The 27451-nt window shown below is 37.4% G+C and overlaps 1 long non-coding RNA gene across 1 annotated transcript; it reads right to left on the reverse strand.

The window, feature by feature from the left end:
• Nucleotides 1–961: 961 nt before the first annotated feature.
• On the reverse strand, nt 962–8844 carry LOC138740958 (uncharacterized). The gene is made up of 3 exons (XR_011343228.1): nt 6668–8844; nt 4823–4903; nt 962–2370 (listed from the first exon to the last, which is right to left on the reverse strand). It is a non-coding gene; the product is annotated as an uncharacterized lncRNA (long non-coding RNA).
• Between the last annotated feature and the right edge of the window lie 18607 nt (nt 8845–27451).

Here is a 27451-nt window from a genome sequence, read left to right on the forward strand (position 1 = left end):
GAATCCTTTGTTTTTAAGTCTTATCATCGATCGGAATCTTTGGGCTGTAAGAGGTGGCATTGATGGAAACCCTTGATTTGTAGCTGGTTGTCCAACAAATATAGTGGCATTGATTCTTGAGCATGATCAACTAACATGGCTGCTTTTTAAAAATACCATCCTTTTGGGAAGATCCATTTATTGTGCGCTCTGCAGAGCCTGAATGTCGTTATCTCTTTTAATAGGATTGGTCATTGTCATTTGAGCACCAATAGCGATATCCGTGGCTAATATACGAGCTTTTTTTAAAAAATTATTGCTGGGGTACCCATGGGTCTGCTGCAGGTGTAGATGATAGCTATTAGGCTATTTCATTTTTGGAGAGAAATCCTGCACAAGACTGAGCTAATGCTTTCAGTTTGGCCATTTTCATAGCAGAGTTCTGCAAACTCGAATCTTTTCTTTTCTCCATTCAATAATCCAGTTTGTTCTTCACTTGCCTTTGTAAACTATTAAGTTTCTCTTCTTGTTTCAATTGCAGTTTCATCATTTCAGCTTCTTTCTACAGTTATGTTTCTTGAATTCAGCATCATCTTATGCTCCGAGCAGCAGCATAACAGGCACATTTACTGTGTTGACAAACTTGTTGTAAGGCTATTTAAAATGTTTATCGGTTGTATCAACGAATTAACAATAGATAAAGTAAGAGACACAGAGTTTGATTTATTAGATGAAAGAAATCTAAATTGACATATCGCAGGTCAAGCTTTGAACAATACTTTGAAACTGGGATATTAAAATAAAGAAAATATCGTCTATATTTTGATTCAAGGAAAATATCTTGTGTCACGCTTTCTTCATATCATATAGAAGAAGTCGGAAACACTTAGCATGGCAGGTCATTACGACATGTTACATATTTTCGCGATGTTAACACTGCAGAAATAGTTGTCTTAAACAGATAAGCACAAAATAAAATAGGAATGAAAAAAAAAAGGTTTTAAACTTCACACGGACATTGTCCGTGGATGGTTTAATTTATCGGCAATTGAAATCGATACAGACACTAGAAACCATTCATAAATGGCGGAAGTCATTGCTACATGGCGGTAGTCATTGAGGCTGGTTTTTGAGGCAATTTTGGGAACTGGGATGATGGTAGTCGTCTAGATCGATGTGGGAAAGATGGGTTGCTGAAGTGAGGTATTGAAGATACCGTGCACAGCTCCGTCATATGACTGCGAAGCCATTGATTACCTGACCAGACAGGTTGTCTGGTTACGTTACCTTTTGTCGTTTTATTTTTGATAGGGTTTTCTCACCTCGCGCGTTGATATTTCAGTCGGAGAGCAAAGAGCTTTTTTTTTGGCGCCATATAGTTTTTCCCCATCAAATCGTGCATATAATGTGTTCACTCAGTCTGGAAGGGAGACGTCCTTCTCCGTAATGCTCCAGATTCACCTTTGATCCGTAATAGACTTCATTTATTTGGTTCCTCATTGTTCCTAAGGTTGTTCAGCTGTCTTTGTATCTTTGGTATATATTCACAATTCGCCTACCGTATTGCACGGGAGATTTCAAACCTTTCTGATCTTAGTGCCATGCTAACCCATGGCCTGAAGGAAGCATCACCAAATCTGAGAATTTCCAAAACTTCTGCATCCAAACATGGTTTCTGTTGATCCCTTTTCGTGAAAGCATTTGATCTCGGTTACCTCCCCAATATCTTTACTCGGTGCTGGGCAATTGCTCAGCAGAAGGTAGATTAAGGTTCTCCATCCTTCAGGTAGCCTGATGGTCACCTTTGGTTAAGGGAAAGTAGCTTTTTTGTTTCCCTCTCACTGGCACTTGCAGCATGGTTTGGTGATGGTGGATGGTTTTTACAGACAGATACTGCAAATTGGAAAATATTTTTAAAACCAAAAACACTGTGAAGATGTATCTACTGATTAATGGCTTAGATTAACCATCAAATTTGGAAAGTGCAAGTGGAGAAGGCAAACGGAAACTCCTTCAGTATTTTTCCATCATATAATCATGAACTCAACATCGACTATGGCCTCATCTCAAAGATGGAGCCTACATCGGCGAAAAAACAATGGACGCAACAATTACAAATCGGAGGGTAAGAGATCATTATGGATGGAGAGACGTGATTGCCCAAACTCAACAGCTTGATACCTGAATGATGACTGAAGATATCAATGCATTTGCTGATGTAGCTAATCTCTGAGTTCATGTACACTTCTATTTTTACATAACCGGCCATGTAGGTGTCCACCAGTTAGAATCAGCTCCAATCCATGGTCACAACGCAGCCTTGCTGAACTGCTATACCCCATCTTGCTTCCCCTTTTCCTGCGAAATGACCGAGTTCGGTTTATAAACGATCTGTACAGGGAGATATGTAATCGGTGGAGCCAAGTTAGGGGGGACATGCAGAGTTGAATGTACCAAAGTCTTCGGTGTATAACTATTGCAGGGTCAACTTTCATTTTGAGGTGATGTTGACAGCCTGTTCCTGTCGAAATAAGATCGATCTCAGGATGCTAACAATAATCATGGCATCATCAGGAAGGGATCTCTGTGCTTCATGGATAGCAGAGTAAAACACATTTATGGCTTCACACATATTATCCAAAGGCGGAATTTAGATTGTCGGAATCAGCCGGGTAGAGAAATCCCCAGTCATGTAGAAGGGTCTGCAATGCATAAAGTCTCAGGTGGGATGCAGCGTTTGCATGTAAGATGCCTGAATTTTAGATTGACATGAGAGTAAGACGGTAATAATCTTGCAGACCTCTATTACTTCTAATCCGACCCTTCTATGCTCCCAATATCAAAAGTCCCAGTTAAATTGGCCTTATAAGACTTACTTTCCAATATTTAAATTTAATTTTATTTTTTCATTGTTTTTTAATTAAATTTGATTAATTGTATTTCAATATATATTTTTACAATTTAGGAATGCAGCACATTAACATGCCCTTTCAGCACTGAAGTCAATGCTTTCCAATTTACACCCATTTAGCCAACATCACAGATACGTTGTGAGCATTGGGAGGGAACTAGGGCTCTGGGAAAGCGCATGGGGACACGGGGAGTAAGTACAAACTACAAATAGACAGCATCGTCTGCAATCCTGTTCCATTTTACTGATTCTCTAATGGCATTGTGCTGACTACTACGCCAACAATGCTACTTAAACCAGGAAACTTATTGACAAAGTTCCTACTCACCCTCACCAGAGTTTCCACATCCTTCGAACAATGAGCTGACCAGAACCAAAAAAATTGTCCAAGAGTGGTCTCACCATAAATTGAAGAGTTGAAAAATAAATTGTTGACCATAGATTTTCATTCCCCTATTAATGAATTCGAACATCACATTCGCTTTCTTGATAATCCCATCAACCTGCGCAGTGAACTTGAATAATTAATGGATTTGGATCCCAATGTCCCTCTGTTCATCCGCACATATAGGTAATCGATGTTTAAACCTGTTCCTCGTGTAGTGATTCGTGCTTACTAAATGCATCTCCAAAAACAGCAGAATTGTAGTCCACCTGAGTGTTTTCCGTGAAATTGAGAGGCTGTCTATATATAGTAATCTCTGTCTTAAATATATTTACCAGGCTCCACAACAACCTTTGGTAAAATACCAATATTTACCGCCCTATGAGTAAAGGAATTTCTCCACATTTCTTCTCAAGGGGGACGCTCATCAATCCTGGAAATCTTGTCTGAAATTCTACCACATGGGAGACAACCTTTCTGCATCGATTCTCTGAACACTTTTAAGCACTATAAATGCCTCAACGATGACCCCATTCATTCCCCAACATTCCATCGAATAAAAGTCAATACCCGTCAAATGATTCCCCAATTCCAGTGTATTCCCAGTGAATCTCCTCTGGAACCTCCCATTCCAATATCAGCACACCATGTATTAAATGAGGAGGCCGTAACTGTTTACATTGAGGTATTTGCAGTGCTTTATACATCTTGAACATCACATGCTGGTTCATATATTATATTGCTCTAGAAAGGAATGACAACATAACATTCGCCTTCTTCATCAGCATTTCAATGTTCACATTTGTTAGTTTACTACACGAGAACTCTCAAATAAGTTTTCACCTGGGAATTATCTATTTTCTCCATATATAAAATAGTTTTATCATTTATATTTTTGCTAAGGTTCATAAACGTATTTTATTTGAATTTCCATTTCATGCCTCTGCCCGATATCTTAATCTGTGCACATCCTTCAGCAGACTACGTGTTTAATCTACACTATATTTTCCCCAACGTAATTTATTACTATTATCTCCAGATTCTAAAATCATTATTGAAAAAAATGAATTCGAGAAAAACAAAACAGTACTGTGATAGGTTTCATGAAATAAATTATCATTTAACAGTGGCAGTCTTGACACTTGGTCATGTCTAATGGGAAGGGAGGTAAAGGGAGATGGTCCCAGACGTAATAGAAGGAGAGGATTTGACAGATGTGCACTGGGAGTGGATTTGGGGAAGGGGAAAGGACATTTTGTGAAGAAGTGTAAAGTGTAAATACAGGAGGTGTTAATGAAGACGAACTAGGTTGTTGGGACATAATTCAAAGACTAAACACTCTGTCATTGCCGTTAGATGTAAAGTAGATCTGTCATTCCTTAAATTGTCATCGGGCTTCTCCCTGATAATGGATTATGTCAAGAACAGACATATTATTGTAAAAAATAAATTCCTCAGACACAATAGTTCAAGTGAACGCACAATGCAGAAAAGTTCAGCTGGTCAAACAGTATATTTTATATGGAAGATAAGGAAACATAACCAACCTTTGGGATTCAACAAAGTATCAGCAAATTATTGGCATTTGGTAGCGAATGGTGTAGTGAATAAATCACAACAAAGATTTTCTGTGAGATGAACAAACAGAACAGTTTATTGGAATTTTCGCAGGAGTTTAAATAATTTAAGTTGGTGTGATATCATAAACAACCGACTTTGATATCAGCGCCGCCCAGAGATATTTGTTCCCACCACTACCTCATCCTTGGGAGTGCAACTACGGACACCGGTTATCTAATTGTGTTGCGTGTTTGACCACATAATTACCTAAAACAGAACTGGAGTTCGGTGACGACACCGCACTCCCGACTCTAAGGCTAGAACATGTCGTGGGCATTCCACCCTTCTGACTGATGTACCTCAATATGTATCGGCTTTACGCGTTCTAGCAAAAATGTACATTGCCTGCAATCAATGTCTATATCAAACGTGGAGCCGCCTTTCCGTATTACCATGAAAAGTCCTTCATATATCAGTTACATATTCCACCTGGGATCATCACTCCAGAGGATTTCATAAAGGTAGTTCTTGAGTTCAGGTAATATGTATAAAGATGTTGACTCATACTGGCTGGCGGACAGACGCATTCTCCCTTAAGTGTACTGGCTGGCGGACAGACGCATTCTCCCTTAAGTGTATGAGTACCGAAGTAGGGGATCCCTGCTGCTCATATGCTCACTGGGACCATTGGATAGGAAGGGGTGCTGAATGAACAAATTGTGCGAAGGACATAGCCAGGTCATCCATCAGTGTGGTACGGAAACCTAAAAGAACCCACGGTCTATCCAATCGGTCCTTTAGGACCTACCATGAGAGCCTTTTGTATAGGGTGGAGAAAATGTTATCTTACGTCCTCGAACCGAGGATGATATGCCTTGGACTGATGCAGTTGCATGCCCAGCAACTAAGCTATTGTGGACCATAAACCGGACAGAGCTAAGCTCCTCTCTCAGAGAAAATATGCATGTGTATTGAGAAACGTGCTATTTATTTGGCGACCAGGGCTCTTTCACAAGTTCAGGCCGATGTATCGAAAAGCGGAACAAAATAAGCCATCTAGTGAGGATGTCTAATTTTACGAAGACGTGAGTAGTGGCTTTTGACGGGGCAATGGGCCAAGGATATCCATGTGGATGTGATCAAAACTGCGCTGATGGGTGCAGAATACTATAGCTAATTTTTGGTTTGGCGCTGAAATTTTGAGGTCTGCCACTGGATGCATGCCATTGCCCAAGTGCGGACTTGGCCGTAACTCATGAATTTTCCCTCTAGTAGCCTGTTGTCACCGCGATTGAAAGGTACGTCAAACTGTGTTTCACATTAACCACCAGACATCGCCACGCCACAGGAACAATAGGTCTCGATTGGCGAGTGGATACGTTACAAAATCTGAAGGCTGATATGTTAGTACAATAGGTGACCATCTCTTCATCTTATTACTGTTACCAAAGCCGTATAGTTCATAACGGAAGCAGGCAAATGAATGAAATTATTGTGTTCAGAAATAGCGTCTCCGTGACTAGTTTGTCAACCTCAGAAGCTTTTATCATAGTCGTAAACTCTATAAAGTAGGAGAAATATTGTTGTTGAGCTTACCACGGTTCTAACATTTTGGTGAAGGTAAATTTCAACAGCTTGTGAGGGCAAATGCCTTATGGCCAGATAGAGGGTAAAATGCTCCCTGTTGATAGCAATGTACCTTTTCTCTGGTGATCTCAAATGTTAAATCAGGAAAGCTATAGTTGTCTACAAGCCAGTTTACCACATTTCTTGGGGCATCCATCTGAGACATTCGCCCGTCAACCCTCAGGTCCTCACGCATAATGGCTTACATTAGCGCTCCCTTGGCAGTCATGAATGCCGTCGCCGCCTCGTCATTCCATTTTAGTTCTTAGGATTACCATACAAGAGATTGAAAACCGGTGGCATAAATTTAGCTGCAGCTGTCACAAAACCATGGCAAAAGTTCATCATACTCCTGCAGACATTTAATGGAAGGGGGCCTTGGAAATTTGCAAATTCGTTCGACCTTAAAAAGGCGATAGAACTGCTCTTGCTCTGTGCTGACCGATGCGGTGGAGGAGGAATTCAATTGATGTGAGGCCAATCCAGCATAGAGCTAGTTTGAACTCTGACCCGTGGTGATGTAACCGTTGGTATTGTTGATTGTGCTGCTGCTGCCAGTGTCTGGCGATAGGGGTGACGTCCAAATAAATTAATACGAAATATAGGCCCTGGGTAACAATTTCCATTAGCGATGAAATGTCGGGGCAGCGGTTTTCGAACCATGTACTATACGGTATTATTCTAATAGGCAAAAAGTGTTAATCAAGGCAATTGTAGGAATGTCATCTGTGTGAACCGGGATCCGATGGAAATCGCGATCTAGGTCATTTTGGAGAAAACTTTAGATCTGTGAAGGATCACAGAAAAATCCTGTCTATGGAGAACAGGGCATGGATCTGCCGCAGTGATGGTGGTCAGACGCTACTCGTACCAACAAGGTATCCATTCTCCAGGCGCCTCGGATATCATATGCAGTGGCGATGCCCAATGGCTGTCAGAGTGGAGAACAATTCCAATTTCCTCCTTGTGTGGGAATTTGTCTTTTGCCAGTCCCTATTTAGCCATAGATAGGTTATGTGATCTGGCATGCAGATGGACGTTCGTGACTTGCAATATGGTGCTGTAATCTGTGATGAGGCTGATCAGTAATGACAGGTGCTCAGTAATAAAGGTGGGAAATTCCGTTAGGATTCTGAAATATTCATTGTCAGAGAGCATCAGTGAGGCAAGGTGAGATGCGGCCAATGCAGTGTGGCCATGCCGCAGGTCTCCATTTAACTTGGTTGTAACTTTTGAGATGTACTCGAAGGCACTGTGCTTGCAAAATATCTGCTCCCAGGGAGTGGATGTGGTGCATCAGCTATACTGTAGAACCAACTAAACTGCTGCGATCTGAAAGTGAATGAAATTATCCGTGACAGATACATCCCGATCCTGTTGTTATTGACGGCTGTGAGAGTAAAACCCTTTTCCTGAAAGACTTTCTTGCCATGAGCAGGGAAAGAGATTAACCTCCGTTTATGTATCTACCAAAACCGACGTTATGAGTGTCAATCCCAGAGGAAAATGAAGTATTTCTTATTGTCGGCCATCGAGGCCACTACTCACGCCGACCTTGGCGTTTTCCGAATGTGTGCCGGGGTGCACGGTAGCGGCAACTCTGATGGTAATAGCACTACTGCTCTCGGAGTTGTATCCAGTTGTGCTACATCCAGTCGAACATAACGCCACACCGCTGCCCAGAGTGGGCAGGGTTTGTGTCTTTTTGTCGACCACCGCTACACGCCCAATCTAACGTATACCATGCTGCTTAATATGCCACAACTCATCAGCACTGGTTGTTAAGTGACAAGGATCATTCAATACTTCATATCCAGGCAGCAAGCAGACGTCTTTTGGAATTTATTCCATAAAACATTGCTCGAAATTCAGACAGGTGTCTGACCGTCCATGAGCATCAGCATTACGTTTATTTGTTCAGTCTGTCCATATAGAGAAGTCGTACTGCCCTTTTGTGTCAGAAAAGGCCGAAAATGCGTATGAGTAAGACCTCCATGGTTTCAAACCTGTCGTTGGCTGGAGGATGGCATAAGCATTCAACATTACACCCCGCAGTTGTTTGGTCCAGCGATGCAATATTTGCTTCAGCGGTAATCTGGCGTAGAATCAACAGTGGCTCGGACTGCTCGAGGCAGGCCTGTGGCTGCAAGGTCCAGAATACAGGGGAGTTGAGCACAACGGTGCTTCCATAGTGAGGTAGCTAAAATGTCGTTCTGACCATTAGGATCACCAATGTAACGAGTGGCTCAATGAATAAAGCATAATAGGTGTGTGTAAACTGAACCAACCGAAATGTTTATTTAATTCGTCGTAGGAGTTTAATTAATTATAGTTGGCGCACTGCCACCACCAACGACCTCTTAATTCAGGCGCCTCCCAGAGACTTTTGCTACCCCTGGACCCCGGAAACTCATACTCGCACGCTGGATCTCAACAACAGAATCTAGTTTTATCATGGAGTCGCGCGGTTCGCCACCTGGTCACGGTTTTATTCAGCATCTGCTAACATTTTTCTCATAACTTTATGACAGATTTAAGATGGAAACATTTGTTTTGTATTATTATTTTCGCTGTATATCATACGCCGTTTCTCCACCATTGTGTTTTTGTGGAAATCATATTGCAAGAGTGGTTTTGAAAGTGAAAATAATGGACAACTGGAAGATGACGTTTAGTCAAACACAGAGAGCGTAAGTGTAAAGTGAAGCACGCTCAGCCTCCATTTAATCATATCGATTCGTAGTGGATTAGATTAGGATGGGAGATAATTTTGGCGAGCAAATGAACATAGGGCTGCAGGAGCTAATGCCCCTGGTGCTGACCCACGAGAGTAGGGTGTGGAGGCACAGTGGTCATCCCCAGGCTTCTGCCGCCCTCTCCAAATACCAACTGTGTTTCATTTTAAATGTTCTAAGATCGCGGGATCTGAGGCCATATTTGGAGGATAATATGTAGTTCTGGTCACCTTCGACAAGAACGATGTCAATTTGTGACAAAGGCGCCAATGAAAATTTTCAGGATTTTTTTATGGACCATGAATAATGTAGTTACAAGGAAACGTCAAACAGGTCAGGGCTCAATTCCCTAGTTATGAGACGAATGAAGGGAGATTTCGTGGAGGTATACAACATTGAAATCGTTATAGATTGAATAAATATAAGCTCGCCTGTTCTATTGAGGTCAGGAGAGAAACAGAGCCAATTATATGGGTGAAGTGTGAAAGGGAGAAGTTTCGATTGAAAACTAAGGGAAACACACGTCTCAGTGGGAATTTGGATCCAACTATAGCTGTGAATGTAGGTCCAATGTTAACATTTAAGAAATAGAGGACCTAGGATATGTATATAACATTAGGTGTGGGAATTGGATCATTCGTCACTTCTGGGCCATGCCGACCTGTTTTGTTGCCAGGTCCCAATGATCTACACCGAATCCATAACCCTTCTTACCTCTCCCATCCATGTAAATGTAAAAATTCTTCTTAGATGTTAAAAGTTAGCCTACAGTCACCGACACCCCTGGTTGCTCTTTAAACACTCCCTCATGTTCCCCAAAATCCGTATCTCTTTCACTTGTAACTCACGTCCGCTGGTTTGTATCTAACCATCTTTCAATGGATAAAATATCTCTACATTTACTCTCCCTTTCCCCATCATAATTTTAAATAATTCTATCAAATCTCCCCAGTTCTATTACGCTTCTGGAATTAAGGTTATCAACAGTTTAACCTTCCCTCTAACTCTTCTTTCTGAATTCACTGCAACATGTTAGCAAATATCTATGCACTCATTCTATCTTATTGATATCGTTCCTACAGTTGCTGACCAGTACAGCACACAATGCCTCGCCAATGACCTATAGAACTTCAACATAACATCCCAAATCTTATTCTCTTGATTTATGGATGTCAATATTGCAAAATACCACTTTACAAACATTACCACATTTGAAGCAACTTTAAAAGAATTATACATCTGTATTGCGAGATGCCTACATTCAACCGGACTCCTTAGTATACTGCCATTTGTACCTCCATCCTTAGTTAGACCTTCCAAAATGAAATAACTCAGACTTGTCTCCATTATGGTACATGTGAGATTTCTGGGCTATTCTCTTCAAGCATGTCCATATGCTTGTGGAAGCTTCGAATAACTTCTTCCCTCTCTAAAACACATGCAAACATAGTTTAATCTACATACTTGTTGATCAAAATTACGACATTATCTTTGACATCCTTGATATAGGTGACAAACAAAATTTTTCCTCCATCGATCCCAGAGTCGCAGTCCTCCAGTATGGGAAGCAAGCACTGCCGATTCCAATTCACTATTTTACTGTGATGACAGAGCGTTTGAACTTTCCTGACTAACCTCTCATTTCTGACCCTGGAAAATGCATTACGAAAGTCCATGTAGACAAAATCCACAGCCTTTCGTTTGATAACTTTCCTGATAAATTCCTCGATAAAATATAATATTGGATGAATATGACCTACCAATCATGAATCTATGAGGATTATACCAATTCAATTTCTGGCTATCCACTTAATTTAATATGCTTTGTCGAAACTGCAGCTGACGTCAGTCTTACTGGCCTATGATATCCAGGGTTACTTTTGGAGACTTCACAAAATAACAAAAGTATGTCAGTTGCCGGCCAATCGTATAGCACCACACACTTGACTGAGGACATGTTACATATTGTTGCACTATCGCTGTAAACTCTATTCTTTCCTCCCTCCAAGTGCAAAGGAATATCTTGTCAAGGCCTAACGATTTATCCACCATTATTCGCTTTCTTCAGCATTACAAAAATATGAAACTCCTTGCTCTTGGATTTCTTGCCCTATCCTCGTATGAAAACGTAAACCTTGTTAGCTTCCATAGTCGCAAGGAATCCTTTCGTATTAACATATAGGTTCCATGCTGTTTTAGCGGATAATGCAATGCCATTGCAATGCCGGTGCTCAGGACTATTAATCCTCTACTTAGCCTTATGTTTTGACCTACCAAAAATCATCACCTCACTACGATCCGGATTTAACGCCTATTACCATTTTTACGCCTAACTCTGCAACCTGCCCAAGCCATTTTTATCCTCCCACAACCTTCAGCTCCATCCTAAACACCTGGAAGATTACTGTAATCTTGAGAGCCTGCTGTGAAATATTATAGTCATTTTCATCAAATTATTATATTAGAATATGCAGATGAACAATAAGAATAATCATCCAACAAAGTAGACATGCTCTTATCTAAGGCTACATATAATCTATGATACATTGAGAAAGATTTAACAAATACAAAATGATGCTAATAATGTCTCCTCCCATATGATTTTATGGTTGAAAAGAAGTAGCTTATAACTCTGAAAGGGAAAGCAACCAAACCACAAACAATATCTAAATGAAATATATAAATTGCATAAATAAGTAAGAAAAAACTCCATAAACTGTTAAAGATTGGTTATGAGTAGGAGGGACAGCATCTTTCGGTTTGATCAATATAGAGCTTTAAGAGGTAAGGAGCGCAGAAGAATTTACCTTGTTTCATCTTATATCTGTCATATTTTGAAGAAACATTAAATTTGAAATCAGCTTATTGACCTTTAGAAAAGTGAGTTCAATGAACCACTTTAAATAGTAACAATCATTGTTGGCACATAAAGAAGATAATTTACCAATTTCAAAATAGTAACCCATGTATCATAAGAAAATAATCGTTGAAAATATTTCATGCAAAATTTGTTAGTCTTGTCTGGAGAATTACTAGTAGAAAAATCGAACCAATTACTCTAATCAAAGTAATATCTTTTTTTTTAATCAATGGGTTTAAAATGATCTATCTTCTTAATCACAGTTAATTCCAGATTCTTTCTTATCCTTTGGCTTTGCTTTGCGGATGAAGATTTATGGAGGGGTATGTCCACGTCTGCTGCAGGCTCGTTGGTGACTGACAAGTCCGATGCGGGACAGGCAGGCACGGTTGCAGCAGTTGCAAGGGAAAATTGGTTTGTTGGGGTTGGGTGTTGGGTTTTTCCTCCTTTGCCTTTTGTCAGTGAGGTGGGCTCTGCGGTCTTCTTCAAAGGAGGTTGTTGCCCACCAAACTGTGAGGTGCCAAGATGCATGGTTGGAGGTGATATCAGCCCACTGGCGGTGGTCATAATATATTTTAAATAATAGCACGATATTTTGAAATTTTGAACTGAAAAGATATTCTTCCAATGAAGCAAAAGTTTGGGGAAAAATAAGATCTTGAAAGAATTGCATACCGAACTTAGACCCTCCATGAAAACTAAAATATTGTACTGAAGATTAAAGAAATAGTTAAAAGGAATGATTACCAAAACTATAGGATATACAAATATTTTCTAAATTGAAACCAAATTCTGTTTGTACGTTTAACATCAGAATTTAACATTTTACAATGCTGCAGGAATAGTTAATAGTACTCCAATCACAGAAATAAGAGAATACGTGTTTGTAGATTCAATTTGTAGATTAGGCCAACTTCCAGCATCTTTTCTATTATTTTCATGAATCCAAAAAAATATATCTCTTATTATCTGCACAAAAATAATATCTAAATTTTGATAATGGCAATCTCCTATCTTCTTTGAGTTTTAAAGAAAAGTTTTATGAAGAAGGGGGCATTTATTTTTCCAAACAAAATAAGAGACAATTGAATCAAGGAAACCGATTTGTTTGAGGGAAAAAAGTAGAGGTATAGCATAAAAAAATCATCGTTATGTAGGGATGATATTCATCTTCATAACAACAACAACAATAATGATAATGATAATAATAAAGGACATTCAGAGATGAGACCATTGGCTGAGGACTGTTTGATATACTTCACTAAAGTGTGAAGGTTCACCTTTAACAAATTGAAAACAGTAAAATTTACATAATTAAAATTATTTTTATTAATTTTCTATGGAAATATAATATTTAGAGAGATGGAAGAATTAAAATCACATCTCACTATTCTTGAATTTTAATGTATATGCTGAAAATTGAACAAATATATAAAAATTATAAAATAGCTGAAAATGTATGATTAGGGTGGAATATATAAAATGGAATGTCATCCACATGAAGCGAGATCTTATGTGCATTCCCACCCATTAAAATTCTGTAAATATTAGATTGTGGAAAGAGCACTGCTAATGTTTCTAATCACAGATTAATTAATAAACACAGAGCAAATATATTAAAAATTAGAAGAAAGGGCAAACGAAAATATCAGAAACGTCCCTATTAAGCCGATGAAGTGGACAAGTTTACCTTCTTTCCACGGATCATTTTGTTATGGCGATGTAACCGCTGGCTAGAAATAATCAAAAGTTATTCTGAAATTAAAGGTTTCCAGTTCTGTCAGGTCAACATTAAAAAAAAAGTTTAATTGTTGCTGATATATTATTGAAGATATATGAAACCGCAAGTTCCCTGGAAAATTGCAGGATATTTTATGAAGTATGGATGACAATCAGGGTAAAAATAAATATGGATAAAATTGAGATACGATCTTTAACAAGCTATGATTAAGAACGATATGAAGCAAGCTATATATTTCAATTGAAAAATGAAAGGATCAAATATTTGGTAATTACGCTCGATGACAATTTTAATATTTAGTACAAATTGAACTATTCTCTCCTGCTGGAGAAAAGAGAAAGAGATCTACAAAAATGTGAGTACCTGCCACTAACGATAATAGGTAGTTAATGGTTTCAAAGTGAAGGTAATGCCAAAAAATCGATATCTATTCCAGTCGATACAAATACATTTAACAAACACTTCATAAGACAATAAATAATTTAGTAAGACAATTTTATTCTATTCGAAGTAAGGCAGAAAACACCCTTTTCTCCTTAAGCTTCACTTTTTCCATTACTTTCATTTTGTTTCCCGATCGTCCATATCCACCATGATAGTTTATTGAGTAAATATTGAAAATATAAAACTATTTAAGATCTCTTTCACTTCTTAGGGCTCAACACATCGATAACAAATAAATCTAGTTAACCTTCCAGGAGACAATTGTGTCCTTAACTATCCATTTATTCTTAATATACACACTGAAACATTTCGAATTTTCCTTCATGATTTCTGCCAGAGTTACCTCATACCTCCGTCTTGCCTTATTAATTAATTTATTTAGTATTTACTTACTTTTATTGTGTATTCTTCATGTACCTCATATTCTAATTTTTGCCTATACTTGCGATCATATCCCTCTTTTTCTTAAATAGATCACCAATATTCATTGAAAAATTGGGGTACCCCATGCATAGTAACTTTGACTTTACTCCTAGGAGAACGTGCAAACTATGCACTCTCAGAATGTAGCCCTTGAAGAGATCCACTTAACTAACACACCTTTGACATGAAACAATATCTCCTAATCACTTCTTCCTAAATCAATACTCATTTCAGGAAAATTTGCCTTCCTCTAATTTGAAACCTCAACTCGGGAAGCAGACTTATACTTTTCAATGATTAACGTGAAGCTAATGACATTAAAATTTAAATGTAAATAAAGGGTTCCATTATCATCACGTAACTTAACATGTAGAATGTAAGATACATAAAATTATTTCACTTTGTCTACTGCAAGGAAAAAAGCGGACGCCACTTATCCAACTCCCATCAGAGGCCCCAGTGATAATCCAACACCTGAGTCTTGGTTTCCAAGACCACTGCTCCTGCCACTGAGCTATATGAGCCTTTATGGTCACTGGACCCAAGATTTTGGAAACCACATATATCTGTCATCCAATCTGCCTTGTTCATTTATCAGAGATCAAATACTGCATAATTGTCTGTTGGTACCTCAATGTATTGAATTCGAAAATATTTCCTGAACACAATTTACAAACTTATCATGTACAAATCTTGTTTTTGTCCGTGTATGCAATCTTCCCATTAAATTTATCCTCCTCCTTCCTAGTAATATCTGCAACATATTGGTTACGACCCTCCTGCAAATCCAGCTTAAGCTCATCGTGCCATGTCTAACAAACTTTCCAACAAGCATATTGTTCTGGTTCCTATTCAGATGCAAAACGTCCTGTCGGTCCAGGATCCACCTTACCCAGAAAACCACCCAGTGATATAAACACATAAAATTACAGTACAAAAATAGGCAAACTTGGCTCTTATAGTCCATGTCGAACATTTTTCTCTCACCTACCCCACTGACCTGCACTCAACCCTTTACCCTCCTTACCTTCATGTTCATATGCATATCAAAATTGTCCTTAAATTCTAATATCGAGTCTGCCACCGGAACCTCGACCAGAAGCTCGTTCTTGAGATCACATACACTCTGTGTGAATGAGTCCACCTCATGTCTCCTCTAAACATTTCCTCCATAACACTCAAACATGGCCTCTCGTTTGTATTTCCCATTTTCCAAAAGAAAAAAAATCTTATTGACGACAAATCTATCTATATGCTCAATAACTCTAAATAACCATTAAATATCATTGTAACCTTCTACTCTTCAAAGAATAAAGACCTAACATTTAAAAGTTACTATATTTTAGACCCTGCAACCGTGGATAAATTTTCATCAACCTTCTTTGGAATCTCTCCCATTTGTTTATATATTTCTTATAATTTTGTGTCTAAAACAGTGTACAATACTCCAAGTTTTGAATCTCTAATCTAATGCATGTTTCAATTTTAACATGACATTCGAGCTCATAAACTCATTCTTTTCTTCTTTGGCCTGGCTTCGTGGATGAAGATTTATGGAGGGGGATGTCCACGTCTGCTGCAGGCTCGTTGGTGACTGACAAGTCTGATGCAGGACAGGCAGGCATGGTTGCAGCTGTTGCAAGGGAAAATTAGGTTGTTGGGGTTGGGTGTTGGGTTTTCCCTCCTTTGTCTTTTGTCAGTGAGGTGGGCTCTGCGGTCTTCTTCAAAGGAGGTTGTTGCCCACCAAACTGTGAGGTGCAAAGATGCATGGTTGGAGGTGATATCAGCCCACTGGCGGTAGTCAATGTGGCAAACACCAAGAGATTTCTTTAAGCAGTCCTTGTACCTCTTCTTTGCTGCACCTCTGTCTCAGTGGCCAGTGGAGAGCTCGCCATATAACACGATCTTGAGAAGGCGATGGTCCTCCATTCTGGAGACGTGACCCACCCAGCGCAGTTATAAATGCCAACATGCTATACGGATTCTTCACCAGCCTATTGCGTGCATATGAATTCACATTCAGCGAACTGTGTCTTATTATTCTAATGTGCTGTTCAAAACCCCACTATTTTCCATGTTGGTCCTATTTGAAATAGCCCTACCAAAATATATCACCTCATGCTTATATGCATTAAATTCCATCTTCCATCTTTAAGTTCACTCTTTTAATGCATCAATCTCTCTGCAAGTTTTGAAATTGTTCTTCATTATCCACAATTCCACCTATCCACGTCTCATCCACATTCTTTCTAATCCAATGTACCAACACATCATCCATATCATTAATGGATATTATGAATAGGAATAGGCCCTATACTGAACCTTGAGTTGCACAACTCCCCACAGGTTTCCAATCTGACAAACTGTTACCGACAACTCTGCTTGATATCTCCCATTCATCCACTGTTGAATTCACTTTACGACTTCAATATTTATACCCAATATGTTATCATTCCAAACAAACATTCCATGAGTTACCTTACTGAAGGCCTTACTAAAATGCATATGAGCAACATTCATTGACTTACGTTCAGCAACATTCGTTCTAATCTCATAAAAAGAAATCGAGGTTTATCAAACATAATCTTCCTCTCAAACGTCCATGCAGACTGTTCCGAATGTGATCCTACTTATACAAGTATATATATATAGATATATATATATATCTATATATATATATATATCATCTCTATTTATACTTTCCATGAATCGAACCACCACTGATGTCAAGTTTACGTGCTTATACTTACTAGATTAACACAAAGCAGCATTTTAAAAAAGTATATGTAAACGAGCTACCCTCCAATTACCTGGCATCATTCACGGTACAAAAGCCATTTTAATTATCTCTGTCATATCCCCTTTTATTTCTAAATTAAATTCGTTCATTATCATAATTAATATTGTGGCAGGACCTGTGGTTATTCCACTTTTATTTTCCTTATAGCTGCCAGTACGTCCTCATCATTAATCAACATCGTTGACATATTTTCCCTAATTATTACCATTATTTAATGCAGACAATTATCCTTCCTCTTAGAGAATTAAAAAAACATTGAAAATCTAAACAATATCTTGTTGTTCTACGCATATCCGCCCACCTTCATCCTATAGGGTCCAATGTTTTCACTCAATATCATTTTGCTCTTAGTATTTCTGTAGAAACCCGTTGGATTTATTTTTAAAATAAACAACTGCATATTTCTTCTCAGTCTTTTTAATTTCCTTCGTAATACTCTATTTATATATTTTCTATTCCTCTAGCACGTCATTTACTTCATGCTGTCAATATAATTTGCACATTTATCTCTTTTACTCGACAATATTTTCCAATAATCTCGGAAAGCCAACGATCCCCTTATTTTTAACATTTTCTTTAATCCTAACATGAATGTTCTGTCTCAGCGCACTTCAAATAAAAATGTTAATTGCCCTCAATTTTCCTTCGACTCCTTCTCATAAATCACACCTTTGAAATCCATTTAATCTCCTCAACATACGTTTTCTCCAATCAAAAATATCAACCCTGGGTCCAGACCTATCTTTGACCAGAAATATTTTTAAACCAATTATATGGTTATCATTGGATTAAAAGTAATCCCTAACACTCACCTCCGTCTTCTGACGTGTTACATTTACTAATAAAAGTTATAACACTGCCCCATCTGTCGTTTGTACCTCTATATATTGATGAAGAAAATAATCCTGCAAGCCCTTAACAAACGCCAATCCATCCAGCCCTCTTAAAATTATGGACGTCAAAGTCAATATGTGGAAAGTTAAAAATATCCCACAATCACATCCGGGTGCTTACTAAATATATCTGGTATTTACTTACAAATTTGTCCCCCCAGTTATCTCTCCCTATTACGTGTAACTACTTCTTTACCACTCCTCAATTGTACCCCTTGCGATTCTCTAGACTAAACCTCTGATCTATCCGTCCAAAAAACCACTGTAACACTCTCTCTAACAAGCAATGCGACACCACACTCTCCTGATCCCTTTATTCTTTCACATCTGAAGGAACGTTATCCTAGTATTTTTAGTTGACAAACAAACCTCATGCAGCCATATTTCACTGTTTTATACAACATCATAATTCCAATTCCCGATAGATAATGTAAATTCAACTATTTTTCTGACAAAGCTCTTAGCATTTTTAAATATAAATACATTTTGGAAAATCTCTTTCTTAATGCACTCCGTTGATTACTATTGTGCATCTCACTTCTCTGACTTCAATGTTTTCCTTCTTTCCTACATCTATTTTTTTCACTCCGGTTCCCCTTCACCCTCATGCATAGTTAAAACCATCCGAGCCACTCTAGCATACCTACCTGCAAGAATATTTGTCCTTTTAATTAAGATGTTAATTGTAATCTAGTTAACCTCTTCCAGATTCTAAAGTATAATGTTATCCCTGTGGATAGTATTTCCTTGCCTTACTTTACGCCTGATATATTTCCATAAATCTATTCTCTTCCTAACTAACTAGCTAACTATTAAATTCACCCCTTTTAACTATAACTCTCAAGCTGCTTGAACTACTCGGTAGCTTCCCACACTAACAATTCACTCTAATCCTATATATTTTTAAAACTCACATTCTTATATACCAACTCAACTGTCTGTATATAAACTAAGAGCATCACAGCTTCGATCTGTGATATCTCGCACATTGGCAGAAAGCAAATAATATAATATTCGCGGTTCACAAACTCCTCCAAAACACTTCTCGTCAATTGAATACCTCATCACTATAGCCTGCCTATTTGTCCCATTCCTTTCTTAGGCACAGAAGCAGACTTTGTGGCAGATATCTGATTACTGTGCCATTTGTGTGCAAAGTTATCCCCTTAAAAATATTCAGAGCAGCATACTTATTTTTCATTTAATAAAGATGAAAAAATACTAAATAAAACAAAGAAGGAAAATACAGGGAGAAAAAATAAAATTAAGGGAGCAATGAGAAAAAAAAACAAATAGGTTCGCAGCTAAATAAAGTTGGCTCTCCATGGAATGGCAGCAGGAAACTCTAATCCTATACATTTTCGAACAAATCTTCAGATAATATGTGCACAAAAATCCCAAAATAATTTATTTGATCAAATCAGCGTGGAGCGATGATTAGATAAGATAGATAGATAGATAGATAGATAGATAGATAGATAGATAGATATGAGGAAATTTCGATGTCTCTGGGACAATAGTCTCTGGAGAAGAATGTTCCAAATGGAAGCAATTGGACGCAGAAACGACATCAGAATGTGGGCTTGCTTTGGCTGATACACATGGTGCATTATCTAGTACCAGATGTAATAGTCTCAGAGAAGAAAACTCTCCAGAATCTCTAATACTTTAGCATCGATCAGACCAAAATGGTCTACTGACCGATGGCAACCGACTGATATTGTGTGAAGTTCTGACGTTGTATGGAATCTCCTCCAGGGGAACACAACTATACATTTCTAAATCCCAGCATGTCAGACTCAATTTGGAATGTCAGTTCCATGTAATATCTATGCATTCCCTGCCACAACTAATGCAAGTTTAACAAATTTTAATTGATCTTTCGATACCCTCATTACCTGACTAAAAACATTTGTGCACCTGAGGGTATAGAATGTCATTAACTTGTTCCAGGATATTCCCCAAACCTTCGCAAAAGGATATCACTTTAGTCCATGACATAGTCGAATGCTAAAATATTTCTATTTATTGATGGCATCGAAACAATAAGTCGGTTAATTCATATTTCATTTATTTTTGCCGAATAATATAGAGGTGATGCAAAGCAAAATATATAATGCACCAGTCTATACCTAATATTAATTGTATTGCTCATGATGTTCCAACATAGGTCAGACTAGAAAAATTGATTGATTTATATACTTAAATCTGATTCCCATCTCTCGATTAAGGAAGACATTGTTTTGGTGTTTACACATGGAGCACAAAGACATTTATGATATAATTTTCTTTGAATCCCCTTTCGAACCATAGTCTCTCTTTCAGTGAATTGAGGGAAGTTCTCTGCTCTATCTGATTTTTCCCTTCAATAAAATCATAATTGAAGAGAGAAGAACAAACCATGTATATAGAACTCCAAAATTAAATCGGATTTGTTCAAATATCCTAATTTGTACCTCCTCACAATAATATTCGATATATTTTAAAACACTCTGAACAAAGTTTCTAGAAATGCATAATGATTTATTTTATCGGAATTAATTTATTTTGAGACAGGGTGTTTTAGATGGATGGCCTCCTCTATACTAGTTTGATTATTGAGATTATTCCAAATTGGAATAATACTTCATTTTCGTAATGGGAGTTTCTTAGGATCAAATAGTAATTAGAGTATAGAAAGAAAAACTGCTGTCCTCTCAAAAACTTTATGCAATACACATTTTACTCACGGTTTCCTGTCTCCACTGTCAACGAGGTAGGTGTCAAACTTCATTCGAGTTACCCGGTAACATGTTTAAAGTCTGGGAGCTTTAATCTTTCAAGTTCATAATTCCAGATTAATCAAATGGTAGTGAACCTGGGAAACCAACCCATCCTCAGAAACCTCCAAATATATTTATTTAACTTCAGAAAGAATAGTGGTGGAACTAAAAGAATTTGATTTAGAAAATATTTGCAATTTTATACAATTGACCCTTCATATCAAAGCAATTAGAAGAGTTATCCATTTATTGAATTTATCCGCAAATTCTGAAGCAAATGGAGCATAGTTCTCCATATTAAAAATATATTATATATTTTAATATCTAAAATTTTAATCTCATTAAACGACCACTTATCTTTCCAGTCTCTTTTAACATGATCATAAATCTAAGGAAGTCACAAAAATTGCAAATTAGACTACATTTTTTGTAATGAACGTGTTGCATCTGACAGATATATCAGAAAATCGTCTGTACATAGGTTGATTGCAATTTATTTCTGGTTAAACTTCAAACTTTTTATGTCCGGACTTGCCGGAGAGATTGCACTAAAGTTTTGTTAACCAGGAGGAAACGTGTAGGAGATAATGACATCTTTGCTTCTCAATCTGGACAATGGATACATTGATGTGATGTCAGCATCATTTATTACTTTTGCTCTAGGCTCATAATGCAGAGATATAAATCATTAATTAATACCATTCCTAGTCCGAATTCTCCCAAGACTTGAAAAAAATAGTGGAATTCCAGTCTGTCGAAAGACTTTTCCACGTGTATATCGAAAGGCACACTTGGTTAACATCTTGTTTATGCAAGATGAAAAATACTGAGCAGTCAGCTAATATTATTGGCAGACTTCCTCTTCTGTATAAAGCCCGACTGATCTAAATTTGATCATTTAGCTTGATAAACTGCCAATCTATTTGCCAGATCTTCAGCAGTGTGTATTAAGTACGTATTCTATAATTGCGACAATATCAATGTGTTCCGTATCTTGTTTGGGAATCACGAAATAGATACAACGGAGAAGGTCTCCAGGATTGTCCGGGATGCCATTGCTTGATCTCGTATCTCGATTTTAAAAAAAGGATATCAATCATTGTTTAACTTCTTTTCATTTTTTTATTCGGTTGAGAACCAGTCTTTTCCAGGGGATTTATTAACAATCGATGATAACAATGCGTCCCCGATGTTGACCTGATTAAACGGAGTGTTCAATCATCCCCTTTCCTTGTTGCAACAATCAAATATAAAAGGTCCAGTTTTGAAAATATTTTCTTTAGATTCTTTTCTTATTTTTTTCAATTCTTTACTTGTATATTCTAATGTAAGTTAGCCCCTCTACTTGCGAATCGTAATGTACTTGAGCTTCTCGATTTGTTCATCTTAACGTACTTGTACATAATCTTTTAAATTCTTTCAACATATCCTGCTTGTTTATGGTCCCTTTCTAAAATTGTGATCTCCTATTTGAATTCGTCAACCTCCAGCGTATATCGTACTTTATTCATAGAGAAACAGCTAATAATTTAGCCCTTTAAAACATCCCTAATAAAAAGAGTTTACAGTTGGGTCAGACGTAGTCAAACATTGCATATCAGTTTGAGCCCGAATAAAATTACTAAAATCCTGCCACTCCAACATCAAAATGTTAAAGCTTCATCTCTGAACCGTCTCTTACTTATCTGGTCAATACAAGAGGTGAATGGCCTGATTAATATCTCGCTTCGTATTCGATGCCGATGATCCCACTTTGGAATTGAGCTGATGTCAAAAATAATTCTATGCTTAACTACGATTCATAATGTCGTGAATTTATATAATAATCCATCTTCTACGGAAGACGCCTCCTGCACATTTTTATTAAAAGTGCTTGCTGCATTAACCCCAGTGCACATCTGGTTTAGTTGTTTTATCCTTTCCACCCGATCTATCTAGAACCTGACCCAAACAAGAATTTAAATCTCTGCACGCTAGGAAGTTTTCATGAGGGACAACCAATCGTAAACTATTGTTTTAATAAATTAGCGTAATCTGTATTGGCTACATATTAGTTCACCAGAGTCCAAGGTTTGAATATATCAGAGAGTGCATCGAAATGTACCTACCTGAAGTGCAGAAGTCACGTCTTCTGTACAAATGGGAGATTGTTTCCCTTCTAATATTTCCACTCCATTTGCTTTTGAATGAACATGTGTACAACCAGCTTTTTTTAAATAAAATCTTATGTTATGTTATATGTTATGTTAAAATGTTCAGATTCCATTAAATATGTCTCCTGCAGGAAGACTAGGTCAGAACCTAAGTTCTTGACATGAGCTGATATTTTGTTTACTTTAAATATATTCTCATTAAGACGGTTATCTTTAAAGCTAATACATTTGATTGCATTAATCATACTTCAATATATATTGTGTAATTTAATTTATTTATTAATACCTACATATTGTGACAAAAATAGTTATATTTTTGGGATCTACTGAGACATATTTGTTTAGTGTAGGTCACATACAAACACTTTAAACTAGACCTTAAAAAATACTAGATCCCTTGTCATGCTTGATATGTCGGGGTCAACACCATTTTCAAAAACTTTGGAGAGTGCCCAAGTCACTTCACTAATAGATTGTTGTTTACAAAACGTCACAAAAAGAGAAATAGCTTGTTGGAGCCACGGATGGTCTGTGGGATCTTTCTGTTCTAAGAGAGGGTCATGTTGTTTTGAAAGCAGATAGAGTCACACAGACATTGTCTCTGAGAGAAAGAGAGAGAGAGAGGGAGAGAGGAAGAGAGAGAGAGAGAGAGCAGCTCTACATTGGTATAGTCAGCAGCAGCTGCTGACACTGGAACAAGACAAGCTGGCAAGCTTTTGGAAAACCCCATTTGGAAGATGGTTTGTGAGTTTTTGGCCCAGCCTAGTCAAAGCCCTGTTGGTTCATGTAAGATGAGAGGACTGGCTATCTAATGTTTCACTAAAAAGAAGAGAAACAAGAATATATTCTGTGGTGACCTGGAAGGAAGAGGTTATTATCTATAGAAGCCTAATGGGGCAGGTCTCTTCGGCAAGACACTAAAGTGGCTGATTAAAAAAGTAATCAGTTGTGGGTGTACAGCATACAATAAATCTCAGTCTGAAAACCGATAAGAACCTTCCTGAGCGATAACCATTTACCTTTCAAGCACCAAAACCTGGTGAACGTAATAAATGTTAAATTCTGTGCACAGTATTAGTATTGCCTGCAACCAGTGAACGTGGAGGAATGAGAAGTGAGATTGGACTGTGAATTAAGGAAAATTTCTGAGGTTACATAAACATTACGTACAGGTCTGCTTAGAATTAGAAGGGGGTTAAGTTAGTCTAGTTAATACAATAGTGATAAGTTAAGGTGGAATTTTGTTTTTCATGTTTTATGATAATTAAAAGCAATTTTTGTTTATGTAACCTTACGTCTTGGTGAATATATATTGCTGCTGGGATTTGGAATCCTCTGGGCTCGTAACAATATTTTATCCCTGTAAGAGTACACTTAAATGAAAGTCGATTGTATGATGATCATAAATTCCACCCTAAGTGACATAAATTTTCTTCTAACCCACTTAATTTAATGGCCAAAAAGTCAACAAAATTGCCAATTATCTGCAATGTCTGTAACTGAACCTCTGGGACTGATTAGTATATTTGTGCATCATCGACAAATTGCGTGGTTTTCATTTATTTCCGGTTAAACCTGAAGCCTTTTTATCGTTGGACTTTCGCAGATAGATTCCGCTAACATTTCTATACGCCATTGGAAAAGTTCTTCAGATAATGAACAACCTTGATTTCTCGTTTTGACATTGATGAGATTTGATCATTATTGATTATTTTTGCTTTACACACCTAATGTAGTGTTTTAACCCAAATAATAAATACGTCTCCTGCTCTAAATTCCTCCAAGACTTGAAATAAATAATCTGATTTCAGTATGTCGAAAGGTTTCTCCACATCTCGGTCCAGAGCGGCACTCAATTCATGTCTTGTTGGTGCCAGATCGCTAATATTGAACAGTCTGTTAACACTGTCCGCTGACTGCCTCATCTGTACAAAACACGGTTGATATAAATGTATTAAATTAGGCATATGTACCATTACATTAACCATGCTGACAATATTTGGTACTCAGTTTCACCTTGATTTTTTTTAACAACAAAGTTAATCAGATGGAATCCTGTGCTATTTATTAACTTTTAAAATATTGTCTCTGCATTGCACCATCATACTGCTTATATCCGTTATCTGTTTACAATGACCTTTGTTTAAATTGTTTGCATTAAAAGCTGTGTTCAATTGTTTTTGCATTCATAATCACTGATAATTGTGCCACCCTGTTAGCAACAAAACAACGTGAAGGTGCCATGTGATGTCATAATCTGAAATCTGAAATCTGAATTTTATCTGATAAATAAGTTGACACAGGATATCAGGAAAAATATTTTACATTGCCCTAGTGATGCACATTATTGCAGCCTGATGAAGACATGGGGATATCTAATGTGCCATATCGTGTGATGCATAACGCACCTGAAGTAAATGAAGCACCTCAGAAAGAGCCACTTGGTGATGGTGATCATAATGTATTTGGATTCAAGTTTAATGGAATGGAACAAGGAGAATGGAATGTCGGATGTATCAATATTGCAGCGGAGTCAGCTGAATTGGAGTAGTTAGAGAGTTGTACATTAGAGTTACGCATTCGAGGGTGGCGTTTCTTCAGGGAATGTGGAAAGACAGGATTTAATAGGACAAAATGGAGAAAAAATGCTGAGGTAAAAATGTCACAAATATTGCAGTCAAGGGGATGCAAAGCCATGTAGAAAGCAAAAGGGAGGGCATTCAATTATTCAAAATCTGTTTGGAAATTCGCGATTGTCATGTCATATTCAGTGACGTAGTGTGGAATGTGCGTCACATCAGTTTATTTGACTAGTGACAGGTAATGATATAATTATGTTTCGATCCCTCACTTCCAGCACCCATCAGCTCCGACAAGACATCATTTGTGAACGGCCCGACCAATGAAAATGTCATCACGAGAACGAAGATAAAAAATGGTGATTTTGCGTCGTCCCCGCAAAACCCAGAAAAGGACAAAGTGAAAGGAAATGAAAATGAGTTTGGTGAGTACTATCGTGCGATTCTTACATATATCACACGTTTCCGGTATAATTGAATGACCTAAAGATGTAAAATTGAATGCTGATGTGTATGTGAAACCAATAAATTCATTTTATTCTGACAGATATAACCACGAATTGAATCCATATACGACCATAATACATTGGAGCAAAATTGTTTATTTACACCATCGAGTCTGCTTTGGCATTTGAAAATTAGCTGATAATATTTGCTTTACTCAGCTCTACTGTCCGGCCGTCTCCCCAATATGGGTGTCGTAATATTCGTAAAAGAAAACGTTGTAATCAGTTCTGAGGTTGAAAATAATTTTCTCCACGGAAACAACTACCCATTTCTGACTTCCAGTGGGTTAGTTGGGAATCACCTTTTCAAGTAACGTCAATGAATATCCTGGCCACCGCTATAAAAAAAAGTTTAACATATATCAATTGATATTTTGACATGCTTATATTATGTCTTATATATGCTTATTTCCTTTTTTATATAACTTTATTTATTGAACAAAAATTAAAACACAGATAGATAATAAAGCATAACAAAAATCCAATTTTATTCTCCCTATATTCACACCTCTCCCTCCCATGATCTCCCTTCCAAGCTCCCCCTTTAATCTACCTCCAGAAATATAATAACAGTAATGAATGGAGATAAAATACACATTTATCGGTAATTTGATGCCTTGGATGATGTCAATCGCCTCTGTTAGACCATCATATTTCAATACCTACATATTTCATATATGAATTCCACATTTTAATAAAGAATGAATAATTATCATGGAAATTATGTGATCTTTTCCAAAGGTTTACAAATTCTCAATTTATTTTGCTATCTTTGAATATTTCATTCGATATTGTTCTTCCATGTAATGGCTATACATTTCCTAGCAACTGCTAAAGATAATCGAATAAATGCCATTTGTAATTTGTCTAGATTTAAACCCAAAGTCAACTTCATGGTGTATCAAAAATAAAAACAGATCATGTGTTAGTTTCAATTTGAATAAACCTTACAAAAACTCCATAACGATATTCCAAAAAAGGCTCTACCTTTTCACAGAACCAAACTAAATGCAAGAAAGTTCCTGTTTCATTTCCACATCTAAATCATAAATGTAAAATACTAAAACAATATCTTTTTAACATCTCAAGAGTGA

Source organism: Narcine bancroftii, chromosome 8 (assembly GCF_036971445.1).
Source record: "Narcine bancroftii isolate sNarBan1 chromosome 8, sNarBan1.hap1, whole genome shotgun sequence".
Classification (NCBI taxonomy): domain Eukaryota; kingdom Metazoa; phylum Chordata; class Chondrichthyes; order Torpediniformes; family Narcinidae; genus Narcine; species Narcine bancroftii.